The following is a 23,791-nucleotide window of genomic DNA, read 5'->3' as shown; positions in this document are numbered from 1 at the left end:
GGTACTGGAGACTGAACGCAGGGCATTCACACTGAGCTGCATTCCTAGCCCTTTTTATCTTTTATTTTGAGAAAGGCTCTCACTAAGTCACTAAATTGTTTGATCTGGGCTCTAAGTTGCTATCTTCCTGCTTCAGCCTCTCAGAATGCTAGGATTACAGGTGAGTGCCACTGCTCCCAGGTATACGCATACATTTTGAGAGTCACTCTGAGTAGAGGGAGGCAGTATAAGTAATACCTGGCTTTGTTTCAGTTGATTATGAAGAAAACAATAACACAAACATTTGTGACATCCTTACCATGTACCAGGCCCTGCACTCAATCCTGAACTGATTTCATTCCTCCCCAACCACTGAGAAATGTACTACCACTGTCCCCACTCCACAGACTGCGCAACTAAGACCCAGCCAGGCTGAGAATCAATGCTATTGCTGACTTCGTCGATTTTGTTACTATTAAAGTAGTTTGATTATCAATAATCATTTAGAAAATGTAAAAAGATCTCATTCAAAATATGAACAAAAATATAAAATATTCATAGAATAAACATGTACAGGAGGAGATAAGACCTACAAACACAACAACCAAATTTACTACATAGGGTGGAAGAGAAGATTTAAATTCATGTTCCAGCACCAAAAAAATCAATACTCTTCTCCCTGAGTAGAAGTAAAGATGTTACTTCTCCTCAAAATAATTATAAATTCGATGAAGATTCAATGAAAATCCCAAGGGATATTTGCAACATATGTCTACAAGTAATTGATATTCATAGTAAATAAAAAGCCCTTACAAGTCAATAAGGAAAAGACAAACACTCTGTATTAGTGATCTGCGGCATACAGTTCACCCAAAAATTTAGCTGCCTGAAATATAATGAACATGTATTATCTTACACAATTCCAAGGGCCAGGAAATTTGGAGGCGCTTACTGAGGTGGTTCTGGCTCCCTTCTCCCGCAAGGTTGCAGTTAACTGTCAAACAGGGTACCATCACCTCGAGACACGGCTGGCTGGCCAGTTGGCTGCCTGTTCATGTGAGATGTTAGGTGCTCTTCCTGACTCTCAGTTCTTCTCTGTAGAGTTTCTTGGGCATTGCAAACATGGCACCCATCTTTCCCTACAGAAAATGATTCCAGACAGTGGAAACCGCAATGTCTTTTATGGGCAGAATTTGGAAGTCACATATCTCTCCTGCCATACTCCATTCTTGAGAAGTAAATTACTACATCCAACCCACATTCAAGAGGAGGCAATTAGGCTCCACCTTTTGAAAGGCAGAACATCAAAGAATGTGCAGGCATATTTTAAAACCATACTCATACTCAAGTAGGAAAATGAGCAAAAGATATACACAGGAAATTCAGAAAAGATTAATAAGCATATAACAACTTCAAAGTTTGCTAATAATCACAGAGAAGCAAATTAAGCAAACAGATGCCACGAGATTGGCAGAGATAAGAAAGAATGACAACACTTTCTGTCGGTGATGGCAGGGAAAACGGGCCCTGCTGTATGTGCTTAGTGAGACCATAAATCCACAATCGTTTCAGAGAAACAGTAACAGCCATCAACACGTGACTGTCTTCGACCTAGCCATTCCACCCTGGGAATTTATCCTCAGCAACAAACAAACAACAATGACAATAACAAATCAGAAATGTGCTCAAGGATTTTAGCCACCCAACAATTTACTGCAGCAATGCTTTTCACACACAACACATTAATGTCTGTAAAGCCCAACGACAGGGCCTACTAATTTGTGATATATACAAATATAACCCCATGCAAATGTAAAAATTTTTAACATACAGAAATAAGGCACAACATAATCCTATTTTTCAGATTCTCAAACTGTGAAGCAAGGTGCTTTGGGGTGCTGAGTTACCTCACACCGCGCTGAAGGATATTTCAAATTCTGCGGGGAGACATAGCGGTACTTCACATTTTGGATGCCTCATGAACTACTATTGAGAGTTAGTCGATGGTTTCCACATTCAATGACTCTACATTCTTTTGTACGTGAGATGGGCAGTAATTTTTGTTTCCCAGTATGCTTTTCTGTTTAAAAGGATGGCAGAAAAAAATAACATTAGATGCCAAGATGTGTTTTATCCTTGGCTGCTATGCAAAAGCCAGACAGGCTAAGTACTTTTTCTCCATTCTCCGCCTGCACCCTGCCTCAGCTTCCCTAGACCTTGCAAAAAGTCTGTGCATGCAGTAAGAGCAAGAGGCTGTTCCTGTGACGACACGGGCTGGAAGGGGCAGGATCCGGAGATCAGCACCCTTGTATTAGCTGCATCCCAAGGAGGCCCCAGATCCTCAAGGAGGCTAGACCAGGGATGCCAGAGCGGCCAGGAGTAACTACACCGGAAGCCATGTCACTGGATGTCACGGGCCACAAGGCCATCCTAGGGTCTCCACCTTTCTCATCTCACCAGGACTGTGGGGTTCTGGGAAAGAAGCAGGCCTCCTGCTTTGCAGTAGTCATGGACTGGCCAGTGACTTCCTTACGATCACCACTGTCTGTTGCCTCTGCGGCCACTGTGCTGAGACAAAGGAGCCTGAGGCTGCAGGAATAGCCGACCCTGGGGCTGTGGCCCCCTCTCTGCAGATGCAGCACATCTAGGACTTATCACCTGCCCTCAGATGCCCAGACAGGGCACTCTCCATTAAAAGGTGATGGGAGAAGCTCTGCCTCTAGCATTCCCTAAGACCCCATTCACATCACATGGACTGGGGCCTTTAAAAACAAAGACCAACAAATCAGGCAAAGGACTTCTGCTTACAGCTGGGCCATGCAGTGTCATGGAGGCAACAAAGCTCCAAGCCTGTTCCTTGCTACACTGGGAGAAGATAGAGATTTAAAAAAAACCTGGAGAGGAACGAAAAATGAGTATCTCAGACTATGATTCAGTCCACAGGCAATATTTGTTCAGCCATGATGGCTTGATGTGTTAGCAAAGCAGAGGAACAGTGAGCAGTATTTCACACACTGACCTTCAGATTCAAGTCACACCATAAAACAGAACAGCATGGCGGGCTGCAGGCAGAGGGATGTGGAGAAGTGACCTTCGGGCCCAGCATGGCGGAAGCTCCTTGCACACGGGCATCATCCCATTAGAGCTCAGCCATAATTGATCACCGCAACAAATCAATGTGAGTGAGGTCCCTTCCACAGCTCTGTACAAACCGACTTCATAATGAAATATGAGTTTGTGAAGTTTCTCATTTTGTACCATTCTGACATTTCTTGCAATGTGATTAAAATATAATAAGATCAAATAGAAAATACTATTTGCTCAATCACCTCCAAACCTAACACAGTCAACAGTCCAATTCCATCCAGGAACAAGTCATTTCCAAGACTCCATAAAGAAGCCTACATTTAAATTTCATGTTCTCTGCTGTTACTGTGAAAAATTACATGTTTTAAGTAGAGGACAAATACAGGGCAGGCCAATTCTTGTTATAATAAATTTTATTCCAACATTCTCAGTAAATAAAATCTCCAAGCCCCAGCCAATGAATGGCTGCTTCAAGGTTCATTCAATAATACATAATTCCATTCCAAATAATGATTTGCTCCATTCCTTTGAAGTCTAATTCAAGCCCCATTTCCCCTCAAGAAACCCTGGGTCCCAACTATTGTTTCCTTCTTCCATACTCCTCAGAACATATACAACCCTAAATTGTGTCCTGGCCCCTAGGTGTGCGTCCCTTCTCTTCCCAGCTTGATGGGGCAGCTCCTCAAGGTCAAAGGACACTTTTCCCTTCTCTAACATCAACTGGCGAGCCTGGATTCTTGGGTACCCAGCCAGGGTTAGCCAGGCTGCAGGTGCTTGACAGTTATTTACTGATTGACAGAGCCCATGATGATGGCGTTTAAACCGTGGCAGGCTTCCTGCCCGTCCGTCTCCTGGACTGGGAGTCCACATCACACCAGTCATCTCTAGTGACGACATGTTATCCCCTGGGACCTCGACACCTACGATCATTTCACACACTGTCGGCTGCATCTATTAATTTTCTTACTGTCAGAGACAGTTAAGGGAGCCTTTGCGGAAATGGCTAAGGATTTGTAAAATGGAAGGCTGTTTGTTTGGCTTCCCCTGACACATGAGCTTAGGAACTGTGTGATTGTAAGTACTGGAGTGAGCTCTATGACTTGCCAATAATTGACTCCAGGAAGCAAGAACACAGCTTCGAAAGAGAGCATTTTCTCAGTGTACCCGTAATTAACAGTCCACAGAGCACCTGAAGAACAAACCTAAATCCTGAGGTTGGATTCTCCTGGATCCAGACCACCCTTAACCCCAACAAACCATAGGTTAGATCAGCCTCTGGACCTGTCTGCCCAACAACACAGAGAGGGCCCCTCCATGCCTTCACAGGGCTCACACAGGTGACCAGCACAGGTCAGCTGACAGCACGTCAGCCTCTGGACACACGGTGTGGGTCTCCAAGCAGAGCAGGAGCCCCTAAATCATAGCTCCAAACTTTTATTTCCACTGGATTTTGGCTATAACCCCAGGATTAAGTTAGATCAGTGACTTCGAGTACTGAGGGGATCCTTCAAAACCAGTGTTCTAGCCCTGTGCCTCTGTAGAATGCACTCAAAGCAAGAATCAGAAAAACCTATTCGAACTGACTTTAGCAAATAAGAGAACTTACTGAACCAGCTATTCAGGAACTCCAGCTCCACTTCTTGTAAACTTCTCTGCTCTGCTGCCCTCCATGTGTAAATTTTGTCTTCGGGTCAGCTTCCCTCGTCACAAAATGGCTGCCAACAGCAATCAGGACTCCATACTTCACTTTTCTCATCCAAAGGGAAAGGGAACGTAGTGTGTCGGGCCACAGAACCAGAGCCTTAAGCTTTGCTCTCACTGAAACGTCTCCCTGTCCCTCTAACTAGCAGGGAGTAGGATTTCCCATGAGACCTGAAGGAGTGTGGGACCGAAGCTGAGGTCACCGCAGGGTCCTTCTCCTCCTGTTTCTGAGCAGTGGTACCAAAACCTCCAACCTTTGTCCCATTCCTGACAGTTTTCCCCTCTCCTTTGCAGAGGCCTTCGGGAACCTCAAACACTTTTGCTGTGCCATTCAGTCTAAACCAAACCGCAGAAGTCCCAGAAATGCCCAGAATCGTTCATTTCCCACCTGGGCTTGTGAATCATGAAATCATCAGCCACTCCGTACACTAATTCCTCTACCAGCTGGAACATGTACAGTAGCCCTTGCAGGTGTATCTAAGTCAGGGAGAGTCCACAGGCCCTGTGCACCTCAAGAACAGCTGGCTAATGCTCTGCCACTGGGAGTGTGCTAAGCCAGCCTTGCTCAGTTCTGCCTTTCCGTCATCTTAGAGTTCCTTAAGCGGCCCTAACAGACTCTTACTGTCTAAAAAGAGCCAGATCATCATCCGAGGGCACAGATGGAGCCCCAGCCCCCTTCCTCTGCTCACATACTCACCTGAGTCACAGAGGAGCCTCCCGTGACAATCCCAGAGCTCCTTGGCTCCTCCACCATGATTCAGGGGACACCCTGCTTCCCCAAGTGCCTTCCGTACTTTTGAGTTTATAAAGCCCCGTTCCAGCTCCTCACCACCTCCCTGACCCAACCCTGGGAAGAAGGAAGGCAGACATTGGCAACCTTTCCACAGAATGAGAGAGAATGAAATTCAGAGAGGGAGGCAGGTGGCAAGACATATGCCGAGACTCAGAGGCAGACCTCTGACCCCTTCCCACCTTGGCGGACTGCCTCATTTAGGCCCTGGCAATACTTGTGGAACAGAACAATGTGGCAATGCCCAGCCCATGTTCTGCTTATCAGAGTGAAATCCTGAGCCCCAGCCAGCCCAAGGCAGGAAGCCCAGTGGGGTCATTTCAGAAGTGCTTTGTGCTGCAGTCCCTGCCCAGGGGCAGCCAGGGCTGGCCACAGAGCAAACCTTCCCAAGCCTCAAAGGTAACTGCTCAGAGAGCCAGCCTCAGAAAATCCAATTTGCGTTTCCTCTTGCAGTCTTTGCTTTGGTTATTGCTTTGAGATTTCTTTTGCGGTGAGTTGGGTCTTTGATTCTCAGTTTGGGTCTTTGGTGAATGCAGACTTTTCCTTCCTCCTTCCAGCTCCCAGTAGCACCCTTGAAGGGTGCTCAACAGAGAGCTCTGGGATCAGAGCTGCCCGGGTTCATGTCCTGGTGCAACTTCTTTATTCACTCACCTACTGAACCAATTCAACCCACAACTACACAGTGAGCACCCACAGCACACCAGGCACTACTCAAGAAACTGAGGACCCAGCAGGGGACAAGCCAAAGGTCCATCCATCTCATCCCCTAAGACCAGCCCCCAGGGGAGCCAAGAACTGGCTTCCAATTCCTTTTGCAAATCCAAAGGACCCTAGGATCTCTCTCCTCAAAAGAATGCACATAAACACAGGCCCAGAAAACCATGTGCCTTTGCAGAGGGCTGTCAGGCCCCTGAAACCCACAAGTAGAACCCCTGGAGTCTGAGAACACCAGGTCCAGGACCTCTGAGCAGAAATACAGGGTCCTCTTCAGTGGGCGGAGGCCCCGAGGCTTCAGTTCAAATACCGCCATGATCTATCGAAGTCCTTCAATGGATCATAATCATATTCGACCCCAACCCTCAGATCTTGACTTTCCTGCATTCCAAAGCCAGATTTTTACAGGTGAACGTCTTAAGATAAAAGAGTAAGAGAAATCTGCATTCTGGAATGTGGACTGCCCTGTGGGAATTGAGGGTACAAGATCCACATCAGACTTGCAAATTATCTTTCCCTCACATACACAGGGTAACAATTTTCTCCAGGTGAGCATGAATATGCCATGCTATGTAGTCCCTATGCTCCTGAAAAGTTATACCTGAATCAAAATCCTGCAAATAAAACCACTTAACATGCACTAAGGGAGCTCACTACTTTATAAAAGCTGGTGATGAATTCTTTCACTAAGCAAGGGAAACTTCAGAAGGTGCAGAAGTCTTTTGTTAGACTGGATTTCTGTAGACTTCTGTAAAATGGGTAAGTGTAAGTGAATAATAGCAGGGAGAAAGAATTTAAGGAATTGGGTTTATAACTGTCATATATCCATTCATCCAAGAAGAGTTGATCTTAGAAAATACAATTTTTTATTATCTATTGTAAAGCCCAAATTAAGCAGTGTACAACTAAATCCTGGAGGTTAGCAGGACACGGATGACCTAATTCATCATGAAAGGATCCACCATGATTCATAGGGCAGAACAGGGCTCTGATACTCAAGATCAATGGGTCCAAAGCAGTACTGGGGTACAGCAAGCAAATGGATACCTCATTACATCGCTGCCTGTGATCTCGGGCAAATATCAGGGCCTGTACCCCAGCAGAACCCTGGAACCAGCAACAGAGGGGACCGGACTCTCAGTGGGAGGTGTGGAGAAGCCACTTATGACTCTTAGAAAGGCCCCTGATAGGCTGGAAGGAAGGAGAAGTGGCTGAACCCAGAGGCAGAACAGCAAGAGGGCATCCAGCAAATGTGGCAGGAAAGAGGTACAAAATTAGAGCCTATTTAAGAGGTTAATATGGGGCCAGTTTGCAGAGTAAAAGCAGAGATAAGATAATGCCATTATACAGAAAAGTCAATAAGGAGGGGCAGCCATTTCGAAAGGGATAGCCAAACTCCAGCTGAAATTAAAATTGCAGTCAAGTTGAGAGCCATGTGGACAGAGAGCAGCCACACAGTGGCAGAAAAAGGACAGCGCAGGGAAAAGTCCCAGCCCAGTATGATGGTGAGCACTATGAGGGACTCGTCAATACCTGTCAGACACACACCCAGTTTGGGGGGAGGGGGGTTATGAAAGAGTAGCTTTTCCAAACAAGTGCCAGGCACAGTGTAGGCACTCAGTGAGTGCCTGGTGCAGGGATCAGCAGAACAGGCCTACAGGCCAAGTTCAGCCCACAGTCTGTCACTGTCATGCCTCATTCCCAAGGCGACATCAAAGCTAACAAGCAGCAGTGTAACGTGAAGACTCTTAGCAGCTGGGTGTGGCCCTTGGGCCGGCCTCCCAGAAGAGGCCAGCTTCCAGGCAAGCAAAGAGGACAAGACTGTGGAGACAAATAGGAATTCACGCCAGGTGGAGGACCCAGCTTGAGCAAAGATGCAGATACGTGAGTGGGACCAGGAGATGGCCAGGGAAGGCAGAGGCTCTGGGGAGGGAGGACGTTGAAAAGGTCACTAGTGACGTAAACTGGACTCCTCCAGGAGACAGCCCTGAAAGGAAGACTTGAGGGCAGTAATACATGTGAGAGGTGGTCCCTGGGAAATACCAGCCTCGAGGTGGCTCCGGAACTCTGGAAACTCTGGGTGTATCTTAAGGTTATCCCTCCCAAGGTACTGAGGAACTGGAGTATTAATATCCAACTCCCACCAGCCATGCATTTACTGAAGGCTGCTCTCAGGGAGGAGGGAGGCACCAATAGCAGTCTCTTGCGTGCGCTGGCAGAGTGGGATCTACATATCTATGCCAAAGCCCTCAGGCATAGAGACAAGATAGTCACCCAAAGAGGGAGAGCCTGCTTGTGTTGAGAGGGTAAGCCCCAAAGGGCACAAGCAGGGAGTCAGTAGCAGCATCTGCTGCGGGGTCAGCCCTGGCTGTGGGCAGCCCTGAGTACATCAATGCTCAGGCATCCACTGGTCTAGCGGGATGGGACACAAGAGGTCTCTAAGCCTAGACGTGGCATGGGCACAACTTAGAAAGCCACTGACCACAGTACAGACAGCTTACTGGCATATGATTACGGGACAGTCAGCTGAGAGCTGCATGGAAGACTTCTGCAACCTTCTGAAGGAGTGAGGATGAAGGCCAGGGCCAGGCTGTGACACTGGGGACGGAGAGAGGGAAAACACACACACAGTGATGCTCTGGAGGCATCAGTGGTGAGTCCCGCTGTGCTAATGGGCAGTCAGCCGAGCTAAGAAACAGGAGCAGAGAGGGTTGGTCCTGGGAAATGTCTTCAGGGGCAAACGGCAATGGTGGGAGAGGACTGACTTGAGCACTGTGTGCCTCCATGGTAACTGGAAGGAAGTCCAGAGCTCCAGGGTGAACCCACGACTGAACCCCAAGCACATGGATTTCTGGAGAGTCTGTGAGCTTCCAGCTGAAAACAGGCACAAAATTCCACATGCCCCTGCAAGTGAGTATTGTGTGGAGGAGATGCTCTGTCACTTTCACTGACTGTCAAATCTGTGAACTCACAAAGGACAAGAACCAAGTTCCCAAGAACTGGTGAAGCAGCCACTCCGACTCTCATGAGGCCTTGGCCTGAGGTTGGAGAGCAAGAGAGAGGCCAGAGACCCCTCTGAATACACGGGAATGGAATCTTCCCCACATTTCACAGAAAACTGTCAGCACCAGAAAAATCTGAGCTGCCACGGCTGCGGGCACACATTCTGAGAGAGCCTCATCTTGGCTTTGCTGTTGCGCCTGCCCCAAGACCACTACCGACCTAGCTTATCTGCTATGCAGGGCTGCAGACAGAGCCACTGGGCAGCAAGAAGATTACCCTGGATCTTCCTTCAGAGAACAGAGAGCCTTCTGTTATGGAAAATCCAAGAGAACATAAAGCTCCAATTTAAAAGGGCTTTGAGAAGTGTCACGGGCAAGAAGTCAGCTCCACTGCCGGGCACCCTGATGCTCAAGAAAGACAGCCAGGGTTCCCTGAGTCTTCTGTCAGGTGTTCGAGGCCCTCTGGGTCTGTCCTGTGATCAGAAAGACTGCTGTCTGGAAAGCTACATTGCTTTTCCAAAAGGACACATAGCCTTTTGCAAAAAACATCAGCCTTTTGCATCCTCTTACCTTCTGATAGCCATAACAGAAGTTTCTAGCTTCAGCAAAGACTCCGAATAGTGCTTATTAAATGATACTTGGAAAAGCACATGTGAACCTAAACCTACTGGACTGGGCCCAGGTACACATCAGAGGCGGGGCCTCGAAATCATCCTCGGACTGCGGAGATGGATGCCCACCCTACTCCTCACCAGTTCCATCTGGTCACTCGGTCAGGTGCCTGGAAAGTTATCACGCCCGCACGTAACAGAGGAGCAGCGATCCTGGGGGACGGGAAACGTGCCCAGGGCTGAACAATTCCAAGGCGGTTATAAGGACAGAAGGGACAGTATTTGCTCTCACTGTGGATCTGTGGCTGCTGTAATCGCTGTGACTGTATTCTCCCAAGTACAGACTATTTGGAGCAATATCATGATCCCAGTGTTTCTTCCAGCTTTGACACGCTGGATTCTTGACCTCCGGAAAGCTCCACTCTGAAGGCCTGATCGTCCCTGCCTGGCTCTTTCAAAGCTACCATGGCCCATAGCTCACCAGTGGTGACGAGAGCAGAGGAGCTCTTGCTGTGTCCAATGCAAATCACCATCTGCACACCCGCAGGGTTGAGGATGCTATGAAGGGGTCGTATCCACAGGTGAGGATTGCTATTCTTTAGAACATTTACAGAAAACAATTCCTTAAAAGTGAAAGATCCCCTCAGTGTGCACCAAGAGAGCAAGAATGGCAGTTTGCGGAGATCAGATAAATCTGCTGACAAATCAGTTCTGAGATGAATCTGTAATTTAGCTGAGCAAGTCCTAACTGCCATAGTAGGTTTAATCACTATACTCTTTTTAAACGTCCTTATTCTTACTCATACATTATTTGATTTATTCTCACAATGGGCCATTGGTTAAAGTTAGGAAGCATAAGAAACACTGATGTTAAAATACAACAAATTAATGGAGACTGCAAAAAATTGTAATAATTATGCAAAATCGCCCCGGGATGATTTTTGCCAGGATGATAAGTAAGTCGCATCCATCTGATCAGAAATCACATACAATATATCTAGATGTCTCTGGCACTTTAAAATGTTTAAAAAAGAAAATATAGTGACAATTATACTCTATTTAGCTTTTCATTTGTTGGTAATAAAGACGGCCCACACATGCAATATGTTATTTGTGGCAAAGTGCTTACAAATAACAGCATGAGGCCATTTCTTCTATCTTGTCATTTAAAATATAATGCAAACATTGCAAAAATAAACATTTGTGGTTCTGTAGTGCACAGTGCAAAAATCTAAAACACCAGGTCATGAAAGCAGCTGCTGTCTGTCTGATGCCGAACCACACAGTTAAATTCCAATCTGCATTTTAATATATATTACCCCTCCAAACATGTCAGAATTTATTTGTTAGCAAAGCATGTTTTTTCTTGCATAACTAATTAAAATGAAATTAAATTAACTAATGCCAGCAGAGCACTTACTGTGGTTTCTAATATATAGAAAGTACAAAATAAATGTTACCTATTATTTTTATTATTATAAAATTATCATCTGTTGGTAAATGGGAGGAGGTTTAATTTGTTCTTATTTATAATTAATATTATTAAATGCCATTTGTGGAAAAAACTTCATAATATAAACTTCAGTAATACTAGTCTCAATTTTTAATTAAAATTTTATCCTATTATATACCACTCAAAAAATGAGGAAGTGATTTGAGAGGGCTGGTAGTTTTCTCTCATTCTGGGATCTAGACTCGGGCCTTGCACATGCTAGACGAGAGCCCTACCACCCAGCTGCACCTTAGCCTGTTGCTAAGTGATTCTGAAAATGCTCACGGGGTCTAGCACAGTGGAGCGGACCTATGGCCCATGTGCCACAGTGCACTGTTGGTACCACTGAAAGCTCTGAAAGGCTCCCCATCCATTGGTGCTGCTCTAGAAGATCAAATTACTGCAAAGGAAGTTTGTGCGACTGCAAGTGGAATTGAGAAGCAGCCGGTTCCCAGCCATTCCTCTCCACTCTTGCTCTGTGCCCACCTCCACAGAGAGCATAAAGGGGTTTTCTTCCCCTCTGACTTCCAGTTCAGAAAAAGGTGAGAGGGTAGAAAGGGAAGCGAAAGTATTTCTTTCCTGCCTCCTCTCCTCCCAGGCATCAATTTAACAGTAATGACATTTCTTTACCTAAAGCTACAACAACTTTAGGGACCTGGCCCCCTGGCCTACAGCTCTCAGTGGGTCTCAGAAACAGGTCCTTCTTGGGCCTCTCCCCTCGAGGGGAAGTAATAGCTTACTGTTCATACTAGATCCTGGGCACTTCATCAACCTTTGATTGGTTCCCTTTGTCCTTCTCACAACTTTATAAACAGTCCTTTCATTAACCTCTGTTTGTGGGAATAGAACACAGGGCCTCAAGCGTGCCAAGTAAGCACTCTACCACTAAGCTACACCTACTCTTTTGAGTGTGTCATTTTTTCCCTGAATTTTAAATTGCTACTGGAAGTATCCTTAGGAAACAGGACTTAAAAATGGGATTAAAGGCCAGGAATTTAGCTCAGTGGTTCCACCGCCTGCCTCGAAAGTGCAAGGACCCGAGTTCATTCCCTAGTACCAAAAAGAAAAAAAAAAGTAAAACTTTAAGGATTCTTTTGGGCCGAGGATTTAGCTCAGGGGTTTCGCCGCCTGTTGCACAAGCACAAGGACCTGAGTTCGATCCCCGGTACCAAAAAAAGAATTTTAAAAATGGGCTTAAAGAATTGAGTTACTCATTTACGTGCTAAAAGCATGGATAAGCTTCTTCTTTTTTTTTTTTTTTTTTTGAAATTTAAAGAAAAAATGTATTGAAGATCTGAAAAACAATTCCTAAAAGATTGACTTTTCCAGAAAACTGTAGCTACACAATGCATTGCGTCTATCATGTTAAAACGTGCATTAAACACAAATACAAAAACCATGAAACAACTCACCATTCTTCAACAATTTGAGCAAAGAGAAAATGCCTAAGGAACAACATGAATGACTTGCAAAGGATGGGCTCTTTAAGCACCATTTAAAAAAAAAAAAAGCACAAATGGATGAATGTGTTCAGTTATATACACTGAATTGGACCTTTGGCACTAGGAATCAGAGCATTTTGTCATATAGCATTAACACGTATTATAAAAGTACGTAGTGTCAAAGGAATAGAACCACCAGCATTCAAAAGCAGCTTTGTCAACTAGGCAGTAAAACACTACACCGTGTCTCTTTGTCGTCCATCATTGAATACACTGGTAGCAACTTCGAAATGAAAAGAAAAAAGAAAAAAGGAGCTGCAACCCCTTTTATTTTCTCTATTTAAAATCAAAACAAACATCAACTCTGTTGTACACTAACGTCTTCAAAGTATATCATTTGTACAAGAGAAGAACTAGGAACAAAACATGTTGACAGAGATCCAAACATGGGTGAGAGGGCCTCACACTGCTTTCCGATGGTACTCAGGAGGGGCCACTTCATAATCACTGGCACTAAACAAAGTTCCTGAATTCTTCGCCAGATGCTTGAGGAAATCATGAAGATAATTCAGTAATAAAGCAAGGCTCTTCTCATCCAGAGATGTGTAGGCCAACATAGCTCTAATTCATACAAATAATCTCAGTAGATGTGGTGCTCCGTACACCTGCGTCATGGGTGCCTCAGGGTGATCAGCAAGGATCTCACCGTACTGTGGTCTCTCAAATTTGTAGAGGAGCTGAGTGCCCAGCAGCACATTGAAGTATTCTTTTATCCCTGCTACAACCTCATTAACAGCATACTCCTTATTATCCGTATTTCCTCGAGATTTCTTATAATTTGCATAGTCCTCTAGAATGGAATCCACATTCTTCTTGGCAGGAAGGTAAAAGAGCTGTTTCTGTCTGGTAATTAAGTCCCAGTCATCAACAAGCCACGGTTTTAACTCTTCAGGGATCTTTACTTTAACTTCAACTCTGTTCATCAATGTTTCTTCATTTTCAACAGTAGGATCTACCCGGGCCCTCTTCTTCCAAGGAGGCTGAGGTGTCTCACTGGTACTGCCACCATCTCCATTACCAGGGGTTTTTTGTTTGTTCTTTTTTGTTTTCACACCAACATTTTTCTGTTGCAGACCAGACGTCCTCTGTCCTGGAGCAGCCCCTCTCATCTTTCCCTCTGCATACTGCTCCTGATTGGCTTTTTGAAGTTCTCGCTGTTTCTGTAGATTGGTGTCCACATATTTGAGTACTCTTTCTGGAACCCATTCGTCCCAATTTTTTTTCCAACCACTGTAATGTATAAAGTATTTTACTTGTTTGTCCTTTATGGCAACCTTTACCCACTTTGCTTCATAAAGAAGAGGCCCATGAAAGCACAGTACTCGTTCACCTTCCTGGAACTTGGGTTTCGGGTCCTGCTTGGGCGCCATTTATAAGTGATTCGCCCCCTCCTTCTCCCACCACCCCCGACTACCGCCCCCTACTCTCTACCCCACCCAAGCTCGTGTCAGACGTGCACTCCGGCACAGCCGCTCTACATCCTGGGCCCGATTTGCCAGCGCCTGAAGACCTCACAGCGCCGCAACTGCGCAACCACCGCCGGCCCAGATAAGCTTCTTTCTGAGAATAGACAGAATAGTTATACTCTGTGACATTACAACTCAGATTATCACTAGTGATCACATATGACTGAGTGCAGGTAAAGATAAAGTGTTGGCAGTTGAAGTAGCTCTGGGACTTCTCATTATAGTAGGTGATTACAAAGAGCCTTGGATGGGCTAACTGCGGCCTACTAAAGAGAATACAGGTAGTCCTCATTTAACAACCTACCTATCTAATGACTGATCAGACTTACGACTCACATTTGGACTTCCAACACAGTATTATAAGCAGCAATACAGCCTTATGATGGCATCTTCTACTTTCGTATTTGATTCTATGTGTGAAAGTTCCACGGATTCCTCAGTGAGTAGACTGTCTACAGTATACTGTTTGCAGTATGTTCTCAAAAGTGAATAGAGCCCTTAGACCTAGAGGCTATAGATCCAAATGCTGAACAGTTGATAAAAGTAGAGTGGTAAATGAGTGAACTTTTGCCATGCTATCATGAAGTTTATGAAGCAAAAAAGAAAATGACAGAACAGACCACACTAATGGGATTCCTCTCAAAAGCTAGGCCCAGGACCCTTACTACTAGTTCTTTCATTTCTACTTTGTCATCTCCCTTACCTGGGCCTTCTACGCCTCCTGATCATAATTTCAATGATGATACTGGCAAGGTCGCTGAAGGACTCAATGACTAAAATGTTAGCTTGAATGTCTTCTTTTTGTACAGTTCTGTACATCTTGTTTATAGAGTGTCAATGTCTTTTTTGTACAGTGTGCCTGATTTATAAGAACTGCAATTTTTGATGATTGTACTATACAGTATAGTACTATACTTTTATGTCCTGTTATACATTATGGTACTGCATGAAAGAGTTATGCAAATAAAGGCAGTCATCAAGTTGGAGTTTCCTTTGACCGTTTGTTTGTCCTATATATTGTAATCTACATACCATGCACAGTTCCTCATTTAATGACAAGACAGGGAAAACAATGAAAACTTTCAATCCTTGAGTGTTAAAAAATAGATAAGAAACCAGGAAGACTTCATGACAATTTTTGGAGTTCCTCATCACTTACAGCTGGGAGGCAGACATGGCTGAAGGTCAAGAAAAAAGTGTAAGTATGAACATTATACAGTAACAGGACTGATGAATACACATCTTTGCCAGATCTCTAATGCTACAACAGTGGTCCTCAACTGGGAGTTATTTGCCTCCCAGGAAACACTGGGCAATATCTGGAGACATGTGGGGTTGCCACAACTGTAGGGGTTTTGCTGCTATCTAATAAGTAAAAGCCAAGGATGGTGTGAACATTTCACAATGCGCAGAATATGCCCCACAGTTATTTGGTCCAACATGTCAGCAGCGCCAATGTTGAGAAACACTGTGATAAGGTAAAGGCATTAGAACAGAAGATAGAAGACCTGGGCACATGGGATAGGGACATTTGGTAGACAAAAACATTGAATCCCTAAATACTCTTGATACTTCTTTGCTAGCTGACACATTGAAGTAGACTCATGTTCTCACATGAGAAAGCTACATGTTATGGCTTGTATTTGGATGTCCTCCTAAAGTTTCACGCAGCCACAGGTAGGGTTTTTCAGAGGTGGCTGGAGCTAGGGTGTGTGATGTTGGGATCAAGGATGTGATGTTGGAACTGATCCATGGTGCCATGCTAGCATTAAGGCTGCCCCATGCTGGGTGTGAGCGCTACCCACTCTAAGGGTGGGTGGCCTGGATAGGATATAAGGGACAAAAAGAGGGTCATTGCTTTGCTGCCTTCTGCCTGCCATGAACTGTTTCTCCTCTGTGATGCCCCTCTGCCATGTCACCCTGCCGTGGAGCTGGTCAGTTATGGACTGAAACCTCTACAAACTGTGAGCCAAAATAAAATTAACTTTGAGTGTTGGATATTTTGTCTCATGAATGCAAAAAGTAACTAAGACTCTATGCTTCCCTTGCATAAAAACCTGCCATTCATTTATTAATCTAACAAATCTCAGTAAGAAAATCAGAAACCGTTTGCTTTTATATGACAGGGACAGCAATATACCTTTATTATCTTATCTGGAAGTTATTTTATTCACTCTCCTGTTCTCTGTCACAATATAGTCTTAATTATCTTGTTAGCCCACAGAAAAATCACAATAGTCTATTATATTTATATTATAATTCTAATTAGACCTACTGAGCAGGAATGTGCTTACTAGCACAATACATATTTTAGCAAGACTTGGGTGAATAAACCCCACAAAAACTCAAGGACCTGTCATATAAGTGACATTTTTAAGGTGGCAGTAACATAGAACATATAGGTATAGATTCTGTAAAATCACAAAAATGTTGTGTTTCCTTCCACCACTTACTGCAAAGAAAAGCACAGCATTTGGCTGGGTCTCTTTGGGTGTTGAAGGAAGGCTACCGCCTCTGGGTATCTTGCTCTAATCTCTTGCTAGATAACTATTTAATCTTCCAGTTTTGAGAGTTTCTACAGAAAGTCTTGGCTATAAATTGCATTATCATTTGGTGACCTAGCATATCCAATTATACCAGAAATATCTGTGCCAGATGGAGATGTTATATAGAACAAGTCCTAGTAGAGAAACTGTGGCACAAATCCCAGGGTTTCAGAGTAAGAATTCATCTAATAATACATCTTTGTTACATAGCTTCTGACCACCTACTAAGCCCTGGCCATGACCATGCACCAAATCATTGTATACCAAGCGACTATGTGACAGAAACCACCCAACAAGAAGTGAGTTATGTGATCCACTGAACCATAAACACAGAATTCTGTTGTCAGTGGAAATGATGTGTACAGCAACAAGCCTGAAAATGTCTAGAAAGCAAGAGTAGACTGTATAGTATGTGGCTTAGAATCCCAGGGTACTTATTCTTAATGCTTCACTACATCTGTCTCAGCCCACACCTCACAAGCAGCTCCCTATACTCAGTAAGTAGGAGAGAAACAGATAGTCTATCTTACTGGTAGTTTGCACAGCATGCTGAAATGAATCAGAATGGACAATTCATTGCAATTTCAATCAAGGGTGACCCTAAAAGACAATGGTGAAAGGAAATCACCCCAGTGGACAGAATCTCAGGAAGTACATGTAGTTACCCATATCGCACGGAAGAAGAAAAAGCCTGCTAAACCTACTGTATTTATAGTGTCTCTAACAAGCAGACAGCAGATCAGCAGATCGGGAACACAGAATAAGACTGAAACTGTGACACAAAGACAGGTAAGAGAAAGGACTGCACAGAGTGAGTTTAGAATATGCGAGATGATATCCACATATCCCACATATATCCTCACCAGAGGACACTCACTGCACAGACGGCTCCCAGGAATCACATGGGTGAAATAATCCTCCCATGAGTGTGCCCACCATGTATTTCCCAAGTCAGCCCACTACATGATCAGGAGGCCCATGTAGCCCTGGTGACGGGAACAAAAGGTAGTCATGTACACAACTCTGCCTTGTTCCTGTATGAACAAAGGTTTAGGTAACACCATTAGTTTTAAAATTAACAATAAGCCCACCAGTTAGGGTGCTGGCAGGAGACCAGTAAATAGTTGGTGAAAAAACAAACCATATTGAATGGATGATGAAAAACCCAAGTTAAGTGATCAACTTAAGCCTCACAATCAGCTACAGAGCAGACTGCAGTATGTACACTTCATTTTAATTGTTCGCATTATTGTCTTTTACCCACCCACTGCCATACACAAAGGACAAGAGCAGATGTCAACATTTTAATTCCTGGGAAGAGTACAACTGGGTTGACATCATAGTAACATCCAGTAGCTGGTGGGACTTTGCATTTCCATTGTGTTGGGGCCACAGGTTTTTCCCTTCAAAAGAGCAGAGCAGGAGCTAAAAGTTCCAGATAGTTTCCATCTGCCTTTCAGAGCTACTATGTACCTTCTCCAGCCTGCTCTGTTTCCTGGGTGACTGGCCTACAGATTCCTCTGGCTTTTTGGTTGCTTTGTCAAAGGGCAGTGCCACCAGGAATCTGACGATAGGAGGAAGCAGAAGTGACAGTGCTGATTCCCCCAGCTGCCTATATGGCAAATCTCAGTATAGAATAGCACCTCATGGCCACATATCCTATCTGAAGCCTGTCTGCTAAGACTGCAACTCTCCCCGAGTTCCAGAAACAGCTCCTTCTGCTTTTGCTGTCAGACCTAAGGGTAGCAATGGTTTTGCCCCAGATTGCATCTTCATTGTCCCTTAATCATGTCCACATCATTATCAACAGTCACTTCTTTACCCTCCCTTAATTACCATTTTGGATTTTCTGTCTCTTTCTTGTTAAGATCCCAACTGATACAAACACTTTCATTTTTCAGAGCAGAAAACTGAGGCCTAATGAACAGATGGGCCCAGTGCCTCCTTGGCGCCCCTCAGAGGCACTCTGAGGACCTGATCACACAGAGAACAGACATCCAAAAGCTGCCCTGTCTGTACGCAGCTCACAGGATGGTTTGTAGGCTGCTGAAATGCTTTCAGAGAGGGAACCAGGGTTAATGCCAAAGTCAGCCTCCAACCCAGCACTCCAGGGCCCGAGTACAGAATATGTTCCTGCCATGCACTGGCAATGATTCCACAGAAGAGACCTGTGTGAACAAACAGTGCTATGAACCTGATTTATCAGCCCCTGGCTTCAATGTGTGGTCCAGCTTCTTCTGCCTGCATGACCCTCAGGGGGGCCTGGAGAGCCACCTCTCAGACAGCATCTCAGCTACCGACCACTCGTTCACACACACACACACACACACACACACACACAGAGCTCTTCCCCATGTACCAGGCACTGCAGCAGGCATGGGGATATTAGTGATTTTAATTATTTCATAAGACCAATGAAAGATTTCCTAGCTGATACAGTGTGAATAAATGTCCTACAAAGTCCATGTGCTAAAGCTTTGGTCACCAGCCTGTGGCACCACTGAGAGGTGGCGGAACCTTAAGGAGAAGAGTGAGAAGAAGTTATCAATGGGGGCATGGCCTTAAAGGGGATATTGGGACCCCTACCACTCCTCTTTCTATGATTTGCTGCCTCCCCAGAGGTCCAAAAGCCATGAGGCCAACTGATCATGGAATGAAAGTTCCACAACTGAAAACCAAAATAAACCTTTCCCCCTTATAAGTTGATTCTCTCACTTTATCACAGTGATGGGAAGCTAACCCACTAGGCAAACAGATCACTTGTAAAATATATAGGAAAAAGTTAAATACCCACAGTGGAAAACTACACAGCTAATAAAGATAATTATAAAGAGTTTGAAACAACACAGAAAGTGGTTATGACAAAATAAGAGAAAACAAACAGAATACAAAATTGTATATACAGTATGCTTTACACAATGTAAGGTACTTAAGGAAAAAAGAGACTGGAAGGAAATGTACTAAATGTTAATAGTGGCGTGCAGGGGTGACATTTATCTGTATTTAACCACTTTCTTACAGTAGGTAGAAATTCCCTTCATTACTTTAACTATGCAAGTGTTTTCAAAAGATAGTTTAAATAATCAAACTGTAGGTGTTAAAAAAAAAAAGCCCCTTAAGGATCCCAGAACCAATTCCAGCCCCCTGCTGAGACAATGACCTTTTGGTTTGCTTTGCTTGGTTTTCTCATATACATGGAAAAACAAAGTTATATTTATGGAAGATTTTTAACAGAAATAGTATATTACACAAGTTATTCTGCAACCTCACTTTTTTACATAAAGTTTGTGGATCTTTCTACAACACTGTACACATACACAGATTAAGGGTTTTTCAGCTCTAATAGTCGGCTCTAGTATGGCTATTCATTTATTTAATACTCAGGACATTTAAGGCAGCTTCCACTTTGTCACTGTTAAAAACAAACAGCAATGAATAATCACATAGGTATCTCTTTGCCCACATGGAAGATTGTGTTTCTAGAATAGACACTATGAAGTGGAATTTCTACCTGGGGTTTGGATAGTTTAAAAGTTCGCATAAACAAGTCAGATCCCCCAGACACCCCTGGCTACTTCAAGAAAAACTAGAGTTCTTAGCTGGTCAATGGGCTAGGGCAAAGGAGGGGGGTTTCGCACCTTCCTGTGGATCCTCAGGGCAACTGAATGCCTGTCCAGCAACCAGGAACACAGACCCTCCACATCTGCACATCAGATACACCCCCAGATCAAGACATTCTTCTTGGTTCAAGCCATGACCAACAGCATCATTTTCTGTGTTCAGATCATGAAAAGATACACAGCCTGGGAAGAAATGTCTCTCAAAGAGAGCCCACTCCTACTGGAGCTCACATGGACCTTTGTGTGTCAGGCAGAAAAGAACTGGTTTCTCTCAATAACTGTCCCTTTCGGGACTGAAAAGCCATGCACGTTAATATCCCAGATACTCGATTTCTGGAAGGAACACCACTCGTTCTAGAGTATAACTGCTTTCTGAGAAAATTTTGTCTTCAGCTGAAGAAATAAAACAGATCCCAACTCAGCACAACAACAGCTAAAGTGGGCTCTCTCTGAGCCTTGTGCCCCAAGAAGGGTCCCCAGGAGTGTGCAGCCTATGGGAGGAGGGATGGCACAATGTCCACTCTGTTCACCTTACAGGCTGCGTAAGGGGGAGAGGAACTCGCTGGCCTTTCATGTGCCAGTCAAGGCTCTCTCTAAAACCTCCCTTTGAAAGGCCCAGAATTGGCCTCAGAAGGGCCTTTGAACTCCCAGCACTGATTCCCTTTATCCAAAGCAAAGACCTATGCCCAGAGTAGACCCCAGCATCCTTCCCGGGCTCTTCTCCTGTGACTCCTCTAACAAGGCCCACGCTGGAAACAGTCCAGTGGCATGGATGAAGGCTGGGCGTGAGAAGCTGGGACAAGTACAAAATGACATCATAGCAAGACAAGGTTCAGTAGGACAGGCTACTTCTTGTGTCTATGGGGGAACAGAAGAGAATTTATGGAGGACTATTATAAGTTACTCCCAGCTTCTAGTCACCATTTTGAACTTGCTATCAATTCAGGAAAACTCTACAACTGAGTCCATGCTGTCAAACAATTGCCAATCCTCCAAAACAAACCCCAAATCCATGTCTGTAGCTCCCTCCTAGTAGGAGCCCCTCACCCTTCTCCCAGGAGACAACCACAGTCTGAACTGATCTCCCGGCTTCCTCTCCTGTTCCCAATGGTCCACTCTACAGTGAACAGAAAGATCTTTCATTATTAAAAAAAATTACATAATGTTATTTTCTTGCCCAAAAACTTCCAATAATTCCCCACTGTTCTTGGAAAAATTATAATTGAGCACAGTCTCCAGGCCCCAAATGATGGCACACCTACCTGTGCTCCCCACTCTCTGCTCCACTCTGTGGCTCCCTGCTGCTTTCACTGCTCCTCAACAAGCCAGGCTGGCCCCTGACTCAGGTCTGTCATACGCTCCCCAGAAGCAGAACCACTGCCTCCCCGATGACTCCCTTCCTCCTCTCATTAGTGTCTACTCCAAAGGTTCTACGGACTCCACCTGCCTACAGTAACCTTCCTTCCACCCCACAGCCTCCATAACCTTATCCTGCCTCAGGGTGGCTGATGAATCCAAACCACCATCAGAAATGATTCTGGGTGGTGGTGGTGGTAGTGGCGGTGGTGGTGGTGGCGGTGGTGGTTGTTTTTTGAGTAGGAAAGATCCTTTATTGGGATGGACACGGAGCATATGCAAGTCTATAATAAAACTGCTAACAATATCAAGGGGCACGGCGCCCTGCATGGGGACACACCAGGCTGCATGGCTGTCCCCACCTGGCCCACCCTGCCACCTAGCGGCACAGCCCCCAGCTCTAGACACTCGAGGTCACACTTGGTCCCGGGTGGGGGCCGGGGGCGGGGAGGTGAGGACAATGTTGTTTTAAAAGCATCTACCAACATCACACTACTGGGTCTGAGTCCCCTTTAACCAATGTGTGACACGTGCTCTCCTCCGTGTACTGTCAAGTGTCATCCACTGGATGGGCCCGGTGAGGACCTAGCCTGGCTCGTTCTTATCTTGTAACCCCAACACTCAACACAATCGATTCTTTTAGCACTTTCTGTTGGGGCTTCCAGGCCCATATTGGGGCAAATTTTACATAGCTTTTCATCAACTTAAGCTTCATATGCACCAGTAATATCTGCTACTGTATGTTCCTTACAACTCACTTAATTCCCAGAATAACTCAGCGAATAGGTACTCTCCTCATCCCCAATTTGTTCTCAGGACAGTGACTCAGGGGTTCTGGTAACTTGTTTACAAGCTGGGAAGAGGCGGAGCAGGGCGGCCAGCCCAGGGCAAACGGCCCCAGGTACAGCGCTCACACTAAGCCTGTGCTACCTGCAGATGACCTGGCCCACAGAAGGGGTCAGGGTTCTCTGCTGGGGAGGAAACTACGGCTCAGAGTGGTGCTGCAAACTCCAGACCAGGTGGAAAGTGAAGCCAGGATTCTGACCCCCAAAGTCCTGTCCCACACCATGTGCAGCTAGGACCAGACACCCATGGATGTATGACTGGATTCCTCAGACCCTTTCTGCCTACCTCCACCAACGGTCTCAGCCTTCCGCACTGGCCCCTGGTGATCATTTCTAGCCTGCTCCCCAGGGAGGGAGATTGTCTCCCAAGACTGAGGAGCTCTCGGCACCCTCTCTCCTCCCACCCACGTCACACACCACTAGGTGGTGCAAGCCGCGGCAGGAAAGAGATCAGACATTTTGCACCCAGGGGCCCTCAGGGCACTGCAGGGAGCTGCTACCCATCAGAGGCAGAACAAAACTCACAAGAAAGCATTCCATCAGAAAGTCGATTGTATAGAAGTAGAACACAGAACGGTGGTCGCTAAAGGTTAGGAAAGGTAGAAAGAAAGAGGATAGAGGAGGTTGGACATGGTCGTGTTGGGAAGAATAAGCTCTATGCTCCCGGACACAGTAGGGTGGTCATCATTCCCAACACCTTATCATGTTTTACAGAGTGCTAGAGGACAGGGGTTTGAAGGGATAAATATTTAAGGAGAGGAAAATGTTAATTACCTTGATTTGTTCATAATACATGACATATATGTAGAGAATTATCCTTCTGCACCCCAAAGATCTATACAACTACTACGTGTCCATATTTTTGTTGTTGTTATTGTTGTGGTGGTGGTTGTGTTTGGTACTGGAGATCGAACTCAAGCCCTTGTGCTTGCAAGGCAGGCACCGGAACCACTGAGCTAAATCCCTGGCCCTATGTGTCCATGTTTTTAAAATGAAACACAGAAACATTCCAAACGAAGTTAATGATTGTTAAGCAGTTGTGTGTGTGATGTGTGTCTGTGTGTCTCTGTGTGCAATTGT

At 45.1% G+C, this 23,791-nt stretch overlaps 1 long non-coding RNA gene and 1 pseudogene across 1 annotated transcript in view; both read right to left on the bottom strand.

Moving 5' to 3' along the window:
- LOC147823009 (uncharacterized) overlaps positions 1-23,791 on the bottom strand; it is a 193,982-nt gene that overhangs the window by 106,968 nt on the left and 63,223 nt on the right. The gene's annotated exons all lie outside the window — the stretch shown is intronic.
- LOC101709551 (mortality factor 4-like protein 1 pseudogene) lies at positions 13,265-14,002 on the bottom strand (annotated as a pseudogene).

Source organism: Heterocephalus glaber, unplaced genomic scaffold (assembly GCF_053883595.1).
Source record: "Heterocephalus glaber isolate CG9 unplaced genomic scaffold, H.glaber_assembly_v1.0 deba00001606, whole genome shotgun sequence".
Lineage (NCBI taxonomy): Eukaryota > Metazoa > Chordata > Mammalia > Rodentia > Bathyergidae > Heterocephalus > Heterocephalus glaber.
The sequence above is the reverse complement of the archived record's forward strand: the minus strand, read 5'-3'. Positions and strand labels throughout refer to the sequence as shown.